This window comes from Elephas maximus, chromosome 24 (genome assembly GCF_024166365.1).
Source record: "Elephas maximus indicus isolate mEleMax1 chromosome 24, mEleMax1 primary haplotype, whole genome shotgun sequence".
NCBI classification, from domain to species: Eukaryota; Metazoa; Chordata; class Mammalia; order Proboscidea; family Elephantidae; genus Elephas; species Elephas maximus.
The window spans coordinates 20,547,948-20,561,673 of NC_064842.1; the positions used below are offsets into that span (position 1 = coordinate 20,547,948).

The following is a 13,726-nucleotide window of genomic DNA, read 5'->3' on the forward strand; positions in this document are numbered from 1 at the left end:
GGCCAAGGTAAGTAAATTCGTTTTTAACATTCAGAAGCAGCTTTTCTGGTATTTATCTTATCTATAAGCTTTTTTTTTTTTTTTTTATAAGCTTTAGGGAATAGTAGTGGGCTTACTTGAATAACTGAAATGTTTGATTTGAGGTTACATTTCTTTGGTTTCTTCTGTTCATTTTAAAACATTAGGTATATCTGTGTACTTCAGTTTGATGACAACATTTAAGCATATTCATTCTTTTCAAAGAAAATGATGACAGATGACTGGCCACAAATGGACAAATTAGATCAGTTTACAAAGAGGATAAGAAAACTGCCTAGGAAAGTTAGGGTGATTTTACTTTGTGTTTTACTTTCTCTTCCTTTGTTAAATGATATCCTGGTGTTCAAAATTATTTGAAGCCAAACTTTTGAATACGTATCAACAGTCATTGAAATGGCAGCGTCTTTTCCCTTCAATTTTGTAAACTTAAACATAGTCAACATCTTTAAAATACAAATCAAGAATAATTACGAGTATGCGGTTGTTTTATGTGAATATAAATATGCCAGGAGTTAAAATAAACTATTATCCCTTAGCACTTATAAAAGCCTCATATTAATGTGTGATTTAGCATAATTCTGAATTCAGAGTATTTGAGATTAATTGATGATTAACTTGTATAATAAAAAAAGAGGACTGGGAACAGACTGATGTCAGATTAATGAACCATGTGCTTTTCTTTTTTCCTTTTTCTGTGCAGTGACTTTCTTATGAGATAATTTAAAAGAAACACTGAAGATGTTTAGTAGTAAATCCAATGAAGTGATTTTGATTATTTTTATCCTTGAATTATTTGATAGTGAATTAAGGAAGACAGTTTCTGTGACAGACTTAGCAGTTTTGAAATAAAGATTTCAATTGGTTGAGCACAAATAAATATGCAGTTTATGATTATCAGTAATAATTAGGGATGGAAATAGGACAGATAAGCAAATTGGAAAACAAACATTGAAAATTTTCCACAAAAATCAGCTAAACTGATGTGGAGTAGTGATTGTCTGGACAACTGAAATCAACAAACTCAATTTTATTTTGAACACTTGATTTATTCTTGTATTGTCTAATATATTGCACATATTAGGCACCCACTAAATCTTTTTTTTTAATTGAACTTTAGGCGAAGGCTTACAGAACCAACTAGTTTCTCATCAAACAGTTAGTACACATGTTGTTGTATGACATTGGTTAACAACCCCATGACGTGTCAACACTCTCCCTTCTCAACCCTGGGTTCCCTGTTACCGCTTTCCTGTTCCGTCCTACCTTCCAGTCCCTGCCCTAGGGCTGGTATGCCCCTTTAGTCTTTTTTTTTCCTATGGGCCTGCTCAATCTTTGGCTGAAGGGAGAACCTCAGGAGTGGCCTCATTACTGAGCTGAAAGGGTGTCCAAGAGCCATACTCTCAGGGTTTCTCCAGTCTCTGAAAGGCCAGCAAGTCTGATCTTTCTTTCTGAGTTAGAATTTTGTTCTGTGTTTTTCTCTAGCTCTGTCTGGGACCCTCTATTGTGATCCTTGTCAGAGCAGTCAGTGGTGGTCACTGGGCTGAACTCAGTCTGGTGGATGCCATGGTAGATGTGATCCATTAGTCCTTTGGACTAATCTTTCCCTTGTGTCTTTAGTTTTCTTTATTTTTCCTTGCTCCCAAAGGGGTGAGACCAGTGGAGTATCCTAGATGGCCACTCACAGGCCTTTAAGACCCCAGACGCCACTCACCGACATAGAATGTAGAACATTTTCTTTATAAACTCTGTTATGCCAATTGAGCTAGAAGTTCCCTGAAACTATGGTCCCCACGGTGCTCACTAAATCTTGTTTGATTGGTTTCCGTATCCATACTTGAAGATGTTTTGTTCATTTAACACACACTCGTGTAGTCCTTACTATGAGCCAGCCATTGTTCTGTGTACTTCACAAATACTAATTTTTTCTTTACAACGACCTTATGAGGTAAGTACTATCATTATCCCCATTTTCCAGATGAGGAAGCTGAGACAGAGAGAGTGTAAGCGATGTGATCAAAGTCACACATCCCAGTGTGTGGCAGAGTTGACATTTGAATTGGGGCAGTCTGGCTTGAGGGTGTGTAGTCTGAGCTACTGGGAGATTTTGCCTCATGTTGAAAATGTGAGCAGTGTGATATACAAGGATTTTGTTGATACAAGTAGATCTCTTCAAATCTCAACTCTGCCCTCTACTTAGCTGTCATCAGTATCCCTGAAGCTCAGTATGGCTCTGTGAAAAGTGAGGACACTCGTCTTTTGGTGTCATTGTGAAGATCTCTCTTGTGGGGAGGCCTGAGCACAGTGCTTGGCTCATTGCGTTTAACTTTCCTTTCTTTCACATCTTCCTTTCACCACTTACACGCTATGATATATCTCAGTAAATCTGTTGTCTAATGAAAAAGAAAGAGGGAAGATACAAAGGGCATGGTTTGTTGAAAACCTTGACTCACCCTCAGAATAAGAGACCTTGTAGTTTGATGAAGTGTCATTTTTGGGGCCCATGCTTTTGGAAATTTATTACGGGAGAAGGTCCATTGATGAGAGTCTAACATAAAACGCTATTCTGTTTTATTGACCTTTTTTCTATAATGGAGTCAATTTTATAGAGGGGTAGGTGAAGTTTGAATGACCTGAGAGTTTTTAAAATGGCAGAGACGCCCCCACCCCTCCGCGATGGGCAAGTGTTGCAGCTGTCTCTGTCAATTTCCAGCAACTGCCGTAACAAGACACTGTTAACTGTCGTATATCATATCCATCAGGTGTGTTATAACTGAAAAATGGACTGAGAATACCAGCTATACAGGGTCTTTGGGAAGCCTCTTCTGTTTGAGAGCACTTCCCTGACATGAGTATAGTTCCTATTGTGAATAGTGGTAAACACAAAAAGAAAAACAAACCCGTTGCCGTCAAGTTGATTCCAACTCATAGCGACCTTGCAGGATAGAGTAGAACTGCCCCATAGAGTTGCCAAGGAGTGCCTGGCGGATTTGAACTGCCGAACTCTTGGTTAGCAGCTGTAGCACTTAACCACTATGCCACCAGGGCTTCCTTGAATAGTGGGAGGTTTGTTTAATTTATTCAGTACTAATTATTACTAATCTGCCCCGTGCCTGACCTCGTGGTGGGTGTTGAGAACCCATGGGTGAATCGGTTTGTGTTAGGGACTTGCTGCTTCCATATTTGATGTCATTAAAGTTATTTACTGCCATGGATATATAATGTTTCCTAGGCTGTAAACGATAGCTCAACATATATAGGTATTATTACATTGATTTAAATGTGGTATGGTAAAATGGAAAATATTTACAAAATGGAAGTTGTAAAATTTCTAACAAAATCATCTTTTTTAATTGGCCCATTTCCTTGAAATAATTTAAAATTCTATGACCACAGTTCCTTTGTTAAGAGAGCACGTGAATGACTTTGTGTTGAATGCAGTGTGTGCAGTTGGAGACTTTTTGCTATAAAGCAGAAAGCAGATTAAAAAGAAAGCACTGCTTTCACAACCTACAAGGGCGTAAATGTAAGCAAAATAATCATTTAGCACACATTTAACCCAGCAGGAAACTGAGTACAGATTGAATAATTCTCCACAACGTATCTCCTGCTATGTAAACTAATCTTATGGTTTATTCTGCATTTCATGCCAGGATGCTGTTTTCGTGTTGGCTAGTTTGTGTGAACCCTGCATTTTCTCTCCCTTGCTCCCTCCCTCCCTCCCTCTCTCCTTCTAAACACTCACCTTACTTTTCTCTTGGAATAAAACTTGATACTACAACTGTTTTTAGATGTTCTTGAGTTTTAAAGAATAATAAGTATCATTTTTTAAGAGTGTAATAGACTTCCTAAAATAAAAGGAACCGGTTTTCATTAATTCACAGAATAGCATGAAACAAGTATATGCTTGTGGAATTTTCTGGATACCAAAAGAAAACTGTAAAGCAGGTAAAGTATTGATAGACTGGCCATTCTGAGTTCTTCGGGAAGTTGGCGTTCTAACATCTTGTGATACTCAGTGCATAGGTATTTTTCTCATCATTGCTTCAGCTTCAAAGCAAAACCTGGACCCCAGCCTTCTTTAGGAAGTAGATACGAAAACTGTGCTTGATATAAAATGACAAGTTCATGCATTATGCAGTGGAAGCAAAGTTTCTTGTCTATAATATACTTTTTAAAATAATCACGAAGGAGCATATGTGGTAAAGCAGGGGAATGTGGGTGCATCTGGAAAGCTTTTAAGGCATCTTAGAAGCACAGTGCGAAATCACCAAAATTGTAAACACATTCCATCTGGCCAGTGGCAGTGGTAACGTTGACCAGTGCGAGAGCAGACGAATCTCTCAATGATGTCACGCAATCAATTGCCAGATAACCTGGGTGAAATCATCTTAAAGAGACATTCGAGTGTTTTGAAATACGACCTCATTAATCAATGTTGTGCAGAAAGCCATGAGAGAAAAAGACAGGTGTGATCAGTCTCTTCAAACCTGAAAAGCTAAGGTGTGTTATGTTATGCTAGATGAAAGTATCATAAATGATCTACTGAGTTTCTGTGTGTTGTCATGAGGCTTCGGAGAAATGGGTGGTGCCTCGTCTTGGAATCAACGTAGCAGCCAACCATGGTCCTCTCATGAAATATTGAAGGATCATACGCTGATTTTTCCCCCGGTCCCTTCCTCCACAGTAATGTGTCAAACCAACACAAGCTATTGAGCAACCCCCCTCCCTTTTTTTTTTTGCAAGTCACATAAGATACTATTTGGAAATGCCGAGGGATAGGAGATATTGCCGTCCCTCAGTTTGACTTCCAGGACACCCAATACTAAGGTTAATTAAAGAAATGGTAGAAATTTTCATGATGAATTTTAACTGCTCACATTATCACCTTTTCTCCAGTTTTCCATTCTCATGGTTGCCTGCTAGACTTAAAGTTCTGTGAGGGCCGTGGCTCTTCCTGTATCATTCATCGTTGCTTTCTCAGTGCTTATACAGTTTGACACTAAGTATTTGTTGAATGAGTGCATCTATTAGAAACCCATTTTCTCCAATTCTTAATTAAAAAAAAAAAAATGTTTGAAGGACCCAATTCTGTGATATATTGTGATCATGAGTGAGCTGGGCAGGAGTCTGTAATGTTTTTGGTATATTTTGTAGCCATCACCCAGTTTTCAGAGACTACCACTACACATTCAAAGCTGGTTGATGGTAATGGGTCAGAGAGATTATTTAGCCGGCACAGTGGAATCTAACACTTGTAATTTGCCTAAGGACAAGGAAAGAACATATTTGAATGGACTTAAATAAAAGGAGAATGATAACCTGAAAATTTTAAGTTTGCGAGAGCTGGAAAATCTAATCAACGTATGTTTAATATAAGCACCTGCAATATGCAGAACACTTTCATTTTTAAAAAGCTTCATTTCAGATTATCCCCCTGCTGTTGAAAAATTGTTATTATGCTGGTTTGTTTGCTGTAGATCACGTAAACAAATCCAGTAGGATTATTTTCCAGTCATCTGTAAGAGAGGGTGATGATGAATTCAGTGAGCGCACATTTCTTCTTCTTGAGACTTCAGTAGGCTGTGGGTTTTTGGGTGGGTAATTGGAATGTATTTGTAATCTATATAAAATAGACAGGCAATTTCAAAGATTCCTGATGTTTTATTATGTTTACAGTCATGTATTTCTCCAGTAACTGTATTTGTTTTTAAGACATTTGAGATACAGCATACTGTTATGAAATGTACGTATTTCATTATATGTATGTAATAATATATATAAAAGACCATGATTGGCTGCTGTAGTGACTCCAAGACAAGGCACCACCCATTTCTCTGAAGCCTCATGACAATACAAGCTGGAAGCTCAGTAAGATCATTTATGATACTTTCATCTAGCATAATATAACACACCTTAGCTTTTCAGGCTTTAAGAGACTGATCACACCTCTCTTTCTCTCATGGCTTTCTGCGTAATATCGATTAATAAGATCATATTTCAAAACACTCAAATGGCAACAGATAATATATATATACATTTGTTGTTGTTATTGTAAGGTGCCGTCGAGTCAGTTCCAACCCACAGCTACCCCGAGCACAGCAGAACGAAGCACTGCCGGGTCCCGTACCGCCCTCACGGTCGTTGCTGTGTTTGAGCCCATCGTTTTAGCTGCTGTGTCAGTCCATCTCGCTGAGGGTCTTCCTCTTTTTCGCTGACTCTCGGTTACCGAGAATGATGTCCTTCTCCAGGGACTGGTCCCTCCTGATCATGTCTGTCCAAGTAAGCTAGATGAAGTCTCACTGTCCTCGCTTCTAAGGAACATTCTTCCTATACTTTTAACGTGCATTACTGTGAAACTAGTATTTATTTTGGAGTCCCTGGGTGGTGGTACGGACTCCAGAGGCACCTAAGAAGAAAGGCCTGGTGATCTGCTCCCAAAAGGTCACCGCTTTGAAAACGATATGGGGCGCAGTTCTGCTCTGTCACACATGGGGTCACTGTGAGTCGGAGCCGACACAGTGGCAACTGGTATTCATTTATGGCAGTCCACGAGTTGAGAAAAGACTTTATCTTTTCTTTTAGGTAGTTCAGATGTATATATTTGGCTGACATCTGTCAACAAGCAACTAAATATTATGAACCATGAAATTAGATTTTATCCTGAAATTAACATTCAACTTTTTGTTTTAGGTCCGAATTGACTCGTGAGTTTTACTGAAGATCGTTTCTTAAAGTCATTTAAATATTTTCCTTGAAAGCTGCCATTTTTTTTGGTGGGGGAGGTTAAAGCTGCTTTCTGGAAATTCTTGGAGCCCTGGTAGGACAGTGATTAAGAGCTCGGCTGTTAACCAAGAGGTCAGCAGTTCGAATCCAACAGCCACTCCTTGGAAACCCTGTGGGGCAGTTCTACTCTGTGCCATAGGGTCACTATGAGTCGAAATCAACTTGATGGCAATGGGTTTGGGTTTTGTTTTGGAAATTCTTAAACTATTTGAATTTTTATGGTACTTTATATTTGTGTGTATTACTTAGAAATCATTAAGAGAGATCTAAGTCTTTTGTTATTTTTTTTGAAAGACTAGTTTATTGTTCTCTCCTGCCCCCCCAACAAAAACATAAGAGTGTTAATCAAATTATTGTTATGTTTTGTTATTGCATAGCCTTTTCATTTCTTTAGGTAGGATACATGTTTAATATACCTGACAGTAGCTGAACAGATTTTTTCCTGAGACGGTAAAGTTATTATTGATACTTATTCAAGTAAATACTCTTGAATAAGTACAATACTGATTAGTAGAAAATTTAATGTCTGGTTTGCAGATGGCTTGTAAATTATATTAAAAAATCAAAAATTTTTATAAAATTTATCAAAAACTTGTAAAAGTATAAAAAATACCATAACTGGTATTTTTTTTTTAATAATAATAACATAATCTAACACTTACTATGTATTTAATGTCCTAAGTGCTTGTACATGTATTAAGTCATTAGGTTCTCACAAAATCCCTTAGGTAGTTCTACTGTGGTTCATATGAGGAAACTGAGGTACAGGGAGGTGGAGTCAGTGCAGCTAATACATGGTAGATCAGGATTGGAAACCAAGGCTTATGGCTCCAGAGTCCTTGCATTGCAGTGTTGCATCCTAAAGGATTTCAATGATGAGGTGGAGTAGTAAGGGGAACCTGAAGCCTAATTTGATAAATTTATTGATCTCATATTGGCCACATCCATTTGTTACATAACATTTTATTATTCTGGATAGCATTTGTTTTAAATAAAGTTTCTTTGATTCTGAAAATGTGGCCACATTGTGATGAAGTGACCATCTGGTCGCCTTCTTTTTTGCGTAAATACTATTGGCTGTTTCTCTCTCTCTCTCTGTAAGTAAGTAAGGTTGTGAAAGAGATTGTTTTTTTAAATTAATATTTGCATTAAGTGTGGATATCATCTATTTATTTTTCCCACACATGTTCCAAGACAAACAGTAATGTATCTTAAAAACCTGGATTGTGATTAAACATGGAAGTATAAAAAACTGTGTATTCTCTGTAAAGCTAAGGATATAGTTGTTTGAGCTTTATGATAGATCAAAACAGTAATGCCTCTTCCTAACACACTTGTAAGAATGCTTCCACCCTGTTCCTTAGGGAGTGATTAGCACTTGAAGCCCATGTTATAACAAGCGTGACTGTCCGTTGGTAACTTAAAAAGCTATATAACCTGTATCTATTAGAGAAGTTGGAATTTCAGTTTGTTTGCTATACAACTGTTAGTAATCAGGGACTTTTATTTTTTCACACTTTATCTTAGGCAAGTAGCATATTTTAGAAATGATGCTTAAGTGTTTTGTCTAATTGCATTTTAAAGGATTATGGTTTTATGGGATTTGTGAGAAACAGTACTACGGTTGTGTAGGGTTTTTTTCAATTGGATTATCTGTATTTGTTTTGCTTAAAAAAATCTTGATTAATCCACCTAATTGTGTCTTTAGCATTGTCCCTGACAGTTGGGGATAGACCTCCAGTAGATAAATAAGTATTTCTGCACTGTTTTCATCCATTTTCACTTTTAACTTATATCTAACTTTCTACCTCTTGTGAGGTTAGAGTTAGGACCACGTCCTGAGATGCACACCAAAAACCAAACCAGTTGCCGTTGAGTCGGTTCCACCTCATGATGACGCGGTATGTTACAGGGTAGAACTGGGCATCATAGGTTTTCAAGTTTATGACCTTTCAGAAGCAGGTCACCAGGCCTTTCTTCCTAGGGGCCCTGGGTGGGTTCAAACTGCCAACCCTTCAGTTAGTAACTGAGTGCTTAACTGTTTGTACCACCCAGGGAATCTATCTGAACACATTCTAGCCTTAAAATGGAATCAGACGTTCGTCAATGTAATCCATTTGTGAGAGTATTAGAATAGAATCTTCTATTTGCATGTCTGACTCCATGTAAACTTCCCCTAGTTATTCTAGATGTAAGACCCTTTGAACATTTTAATCAAGCCAACAGACATATGTTCTCGTTCTTAGCTCCTGCTTTGGCACTTTCTGATAACTTCAGCTTTTAAAAAGTCCAAATATGATTCTCAATAAAGTGCTAATGAATAATGAAATAGGTCTGTACTATGTGTGGACTAATTTCGGTTGAAGATTCCCAAATAAAAATGAAATTTGAAATTAGGTGAACAGAAAATGAGCACTGCCAACTTTGTTAGGTAATCCTGAGTTGTTTGCTTATCATCCCTGACAACTATGATCCATTTGAATATTCCATCAAAAATTTGAGATTGAAAGTGAGTGAGAAGACTCTAAGCTCATGCCATTTCCTGTCTCAGGTTGTTATTGAAGATTATGCCTGAGAGCCAAAATAAAATATTATTTGTGCACAGTGTAGGGAAATCCAAAATGTTTGCTGTGGCCAACATACACTCCAAAACATTCAGATTTTGTTTACCAGATTACAGAAAATAAATTATTAAGGAAGGTAAGAAAGTAGGAAAAATCCAGAATCTGAAGTCATGATAACTAAGTAAAACCGCTCTGTTCAACAGCCTGTTCCAACTGCACAATTCCCAAATGAGATTCTGTACCGTTTATAGGAGTGGTGTGGCATTTTTCCTTTTGCATTCAGAAGGTATTAACTATAAGTCCTTATACCACCCATGCCAAGAACTTGATAGTTTTTTTGTTGTTGTTTTTGGAAACAGGTTCTGTAAACAAACCTTTGGTTATAGTGCTTAGAAGCTGTGTTTTTCAATGTTGTGTCCTCAGAACCTAGAACAGATTAATAAGTTAATCATTATCTCTCATAAGCATCTGTTCATATTGTAGATGCAAAATGACAAAATAAACTGGATTCCAGAGCCTTCATTGGAAATTTGATGTTTCCTACTAAAAAAAAAAAAAAAAAAATTTTTTTTTTTACTAATATAGTATGATAGTACAATTGTTGATTAATTGAAACAACTCAAAATTATTAATAAAACTTTGTCAGAAATAATACTTTATATCAAGAAGGGAAATTCTGACTTCTGCATTTTTCCTTTGCATGAATGACTATCTCACTATCTTGGTATAATATATTATTTAAGGGATGCATAATAGATTTATTTTTAAATAAGTTTTTAGCAACAAGAAGTTCTGCTACAGACTACATGAAATATTTTACATTTGCTAAGATATGTTTAATAAGAAAGATAAAGGGTTTATGTGATGTTTGTTTTGTGTCTTTTATCTGAGGATATAAATATTTAGGTGCTTTTCCTTTTTATTTCTTTTAATTTCACATTTCTTGGATAAGTGTAATCAGTACTGTTATAAAACAAATCGTATTATCCCATTTTGTTTTCTTTGTATACATTTTGGAAGTGAATTTAGGTTTCATTTTTAATTAATTTCATTTTAAACTATTACTATTGTTATTTAGCTTGATAAACTTACAGCATGCTGTACCGATAAATCTGATATTGTCTTACGTCATTTGAAATCTAAATATTACATCATTAATTAGAGAATTAATATCCAATGATTTTAAATTTTGTATAGCAGTGTATAAATAAAAATGGAAAAATAAAATAATAAGGGTAATTGAAAGGAACTATTTCATTTTTTTTTTTTTTTAAATGGAAACTGTGAGTTTAGTATCCTGGTTTGATAAACTTGATTAAGTCATGTGTTTGTTCAGAAGCCCTGGTGGCACAGTGGTTGAGAGCTACAGCTGCTAATCAAAAGGTCAGCAGTTCGAATCTTCCAGCTGCTCCTTGGAAACCCTGCAGGGTATTTTTACTCTGTCGTACAGGGTCACTGTAGGGTCACCATGAGTTGAAACTGACTCCACAGCACCAGTTTTTTTTTTTTTTTTGGTCTATTTGTTGACATTAGCGCCAAGTTATTTTAGAAAGACAGAGTATGGGGGAGCGTTGGGTTTTCTTTTTCTTTTCCTTTAAGAGGTACATAAAAGAGGAAGGGAAGAGGGACTCATAAATTCCTTTTCTGATCTTAGATACTTTTGGGGAAGATGTTCATATATACTATTTATTCATTTAATACACTAGTATTGAGCATCCATCAACTGGTAGACATTAGGTTGGGCACTTGGAGTTATCACCGTAAGGCAATACTGACAATATTAGCTGCCAGTGATGAAATTCAAACTTTCAAACAAAAATTAGACTTTTGGGAAACATACTTGTTGCAGTGAGCTTGACAGCTTCCCAATACTTAGACTTTTCTGATGAGATTGGAAGTGAAAGCGAATGTGATTGTGTAATGAAAGGTGTTAACATTTGGGAGGTCAGCATAACTCACTGAACCTGTGCTTTTCAGACCAGTACAAGGTGTTACAAAGTCATACATGGTGTAAAAGATTCGCTCAAAGTGCAGCGTAGCCCGATGGATTTTCACATAATGGAGTATGAAAAGTTCATTGTTATGATTTCAGATTCCACACTGCAGCCAACCTTTTAGAAACTACTGCTTGTTGAATTCTGGTGTAGTATCAAAGAAGGATATTCATAACTATCTGAAAAAGCTATTAAAGTTCTCCCCCCTTTTCTAGCTCCATATCCATGTGAGCCAGGTTTTCTTCCTATATTTCAACAAAAACAACATACTGTGACAGATTGAATGCAGAAGCAGATACGAGAATCCAGCTGTCTTGAATTAAGCCAGACTTTAAAGGGATTGGCAAAAAAATGTAAAGCAGTGCCGCTTTTCTCATGAAATTGTTGTTTTAGAAAATGGTTATTTTTCATAAAAATGTTATTTATGTTACATGTAGTGAGTTTATTGCTGTTATTTTAAAATGAAGTCATGAAAATTTAAGATTTTTCTTAGTTTCTAATACGGTGAATATTGATATAACCTACATAAATAAAAGCTCTCCGTGGTTCTCAGCAGTTCCTAAGAGTCTAAAGAGCTTCTGCTATGAAAAAGTTTGAGAATTACAGATTCAGAGGAATGATTATATATCTAAAATGTAGTATGTGTTGGTGAGATTTTGGAGGGTTTTACATTTTATGCTAAGACACTTGTACTTTACCCTAAACAGTAAGGAGTCACAGAATATTTTTGAGCAGGAAAGTGGTACGTATATAAATAAGATTAACCCGCAGGTGATATATTAGGATGGAAGAAGAATTGGGGGAGGGGGAGAGGGAGCAGTCAAAGACCATTAGCAGAAGTGCTGATGTAAGGTCTTAAGGGCCTACTTTAGGTTAGGCTGGAGTCCCTGAGTTGTGTAAACGGTTAACATGCTTGGCTGCTAACTGAAAGGTTTGGAGGTTCAAGTCTACCCAGAGATACCTCAGAGGAAAGTCCTGGCAATTTACTTCCAAAAAAGTTAGCCATTGGGAACCCTATGGAACATAGTTCTACATGGTGTTGCCATGAGTCGGAATTGACTTGATGGCAACTGGTTGATTGAGAAAAAAAAAAAAAAAATTTTTTTTTCCTTTTTTTTTTTTCCAGAGTGACTTCTGAAGGCAGCATTGAGCTGCAACTGATGGGAAAGGAAGGAGCAGTCGGATGTCAGGTTTTGGCTTGGATAACTAGGGATCCAGGGAAGAAGGTGATTTATAGACAAAGTTGGACTGCTTGCAACTTTTTGTAGTTCTGTGATAAGCATTTAAGATAGAATAACCAGAGAGCAATACTCACTAGAGAACTGAAAATTGAGACCAGAGTAGCCTTTCAGCTCTTGCGGTATCATGGAACACCTTGTTGCTTAAAGTTAGAGAAACCTAGTGCGTTAATAATAATAGACACGTGGCTGATCTTCAAAGTGCGGAGTTAATTCACATCCCTGCTTTCCCACTTTTTAATCTCTAATACCAGCCACCCATGTGGCATTTTCTTTCTCTGTCCCTAACCACCCAGAGTTAAGTCTTTACAAAATGACTGCCTGCACAGCCCTCTCCTGTCCACCAGCCACCCAAGACTGGGGTCTTAACAAGTAGAATCAACTGCCAAATAGGTAGACGCCAGGCCCTGCTGGCTCTCACTGCCCCTGCGGGGTTCAGTAATTCTCAAGAATGACTCACAGAACTCACGGGTAAGGGTATACCCACCCCCCTTTTAATATAACCACGAGGGGTGTACATGAAGAGATGTACAGGTGAGGTTTGGAAGTGGTTTTCGGCATGGAGCTTCAGGTCCACGGAGATTCAATCATCAATCCGGAAGTTCAAGCTCCAAGATCAGAGATCCTTTATAATAGTTTGAGCGAGAAAGATGTGGCAGTCTGCTTTTGTAAAGATTTACAGCCTTGGAAAACGTATGGGGCAGTTCGTAGGTTTGCTGTGAATCGGAACGACTTAACAGCAGTGGGTTTGGTTTGGTATTGGTTTATAATAGTTATTGGGACCTCAATATATGTGCTCGACTAGGGCCTTTATGTGTAGTAAACGACTGAACCGAACCTGCATTACTGATTCCATCTTGCCCTCGTTTTTCCTGAGGGCAAGTTGATCAGGTGGGGTCCTTGGGCTCCCACCTCATTTGCACACTTAATTGTTGCTTGGCTGTTTTAGAAAAACAAAAACACCTTAGATTGGTGGGGAATTCCAAGGGCTATTTTCAAGAAATCAGAGACAAAAGGACAAATCCTGTTCTTTGTCCCATGCTTAGGTAATCAGATGGTGATCTGGTGGCTTAGAATTTTGTATTTTTGGTGGCTAGGATTTTTTTTT

The 13,726-nt window shown here is 37.3% G+C and overlaps 1 protein-coding gene across 6 annotated transcripts in view; it reads left to right on the top strand.

Annotated features, from left to right (window-relative positions):
* The window catches only part of AKT3 (AKT serine/threonine kinase 3), a 325,618-nt gene that overhangs the window by 146,843 nt on the left and 165,049 nt on the right, over positions 1–13,726 (top strand). Inside the window, exon 1 of one of the 6 annotated variants that reach the window (XM_049868136.1) lies at positions 12,507–12,606. The exons of the other annotated variants lie outside the window; for them this stretch is intronic. The gene's annotated coding sequence lies outside the window, so the exon portion shown is untranslated. Of the gene's footprint in view, positions 1–12,506; positions 12,607–13,726 lie in introns of those variants that run through there. 6 annotated transcript variants of the gene reach the window in all.